This window comes from Arachis ipaensis, chromosome B3 (genome assembly GCF_059453495.1).
Source record: "Arachis ipaensis isolate K30076 ecotype BB chromosome B3, ASM5945349v1, whole genome shotgun sequence".
Classification (NCBI taxonomy): domain Eukaryota; kingdom Viridiplantae; phylum Streptophyta; class Magnoliopsida; order Fabales; family Fabaceae; genus Arachis; species Arachis ipaensis.
In genome coordinates this window covers 102,144,174-102,145,477 of record NC_142438.1, presented here as the reverse complement: position 1 = coordinate 102,145,477, position 1,304 = coordinate 102,144,174, and the positions used below count along the sequence as shown (strand labels likewise).

Here is a 1,304-nt window from a genome sequence, read left to right as displayed (position 1 = left end):
GGGCTAGAATTGTATCAACATGGTTCAGCTCCATGACTCCCTTAGTGTTGTGCCTCTCTGATGCATAGTAGTACTCATTCTCAGCCACTGTCTCAATCACTTCAATGGCTTCTTCCACAGTCTTTTTCCTGTTCAATGAACCTCCTGATGAATGGTCTACAGCCTTCCTTGATTCATAAGAGAGTCCATCATAGAAAATATGCAATTGCACCCAGTCATGGAACATGTCTGGTGGGCATTTCCTTGTCAAATCCTTGAACCTCTCCCATGCCTCGTAGAGAGTTTCACCATCTTGTTGTCTAAAAGTTTGAACCTCAGATCGAAGCCTATTGACCTTTTGTGGGGGGTAGAAACGTGCCAGAAACTTGCTTTCCACCTCATCCCATGTTGTTAGACTCCCCCTTGGGAATGATTCCAGCCACTTAGCTGCTTTGTCCCTAAGTGAAAATGGGAACAAAAGCAGTTTATAGGCATCTTCCTGGACTCCATTGGACTTCACAGTGTCACAAATTCTCAGGAATTTTGTGAGATGTTGGTTTGGGTCTTCATTAGCACTTCCACCAAATGAACAATGATTCTCCACAAGTGATATTAGCTGTGGTTTGAGCTCAAAATTGTTGGCCTGAATGGGTGGTTTCTGAATGCTGCTACCACAATTCCCAGAGGTTGGGTTTATGTATGAACTAAGAACCCTCCTCTCAGGAATGGCATTGTTTCCATCGGCTCTCTCATGGTTGTGAACTTCTCTATCCATGTTGAGATCTAGAGCTTCCTCAAAATTGTCCTCAGATTCTCCTTCAGATTCTTCTTCTCCCAGTACTCTCTTCCCTCTTGCTTCCCTTCTAAGTCTATGAAGGGTCCTCTCTGGTTCGGTATATGGAGGAGTCGATGTCTCTCCTCTCCTACCTGTCATACAAGAACACAGCACAGGCAACAAACAAGTGAAATACTCTTGGTTAATGGAAGAGTATGGTTAGAGCAATTGAGGAATTAATTCAAACAGTTAGTGAGTCAGTGAGTTAGTTGCTTGAATTTAAAGGCATAAAGAAAGAAAGCATGTAACAGAGTGCAGAAATTAAAATTCAACAAGTAACTTGTACTGAATTAATCAAAACAAACAAAAAAATATTGCTCAATCTAGTTAACTTCCAATATGAGAATTGTCAATCGAAAACCAATCCCCGGCAACGGCGCCATAAACTTGATGCGCATAAACTAGTTATGCTACGATTTAGGAAATTGCACGATCGGCAAAATTCCTTTCGGCAAGTGCACCAGTTATCGTCAAGTAAAAACTCACAATA

General features: G+C 41.8%; 1 non-coding gene across 1 annotated transcript; it reads left to right on the top strand.

The window, feature by feature from the left end:
- Window positions 1-224: 224 nt before the first annotated feature.
- On the top strand, window positions 225-328 carry LOC148571829 (small nucleolar RNA R71). The gene has a single exon (XR_015908053.1). It is a non-coding gene; the product is annotated as a small nucleolar RNA R71 (small nucleolar RNA).
- Window positions 329-1,304: the final 976 nt, after the last annotated feature.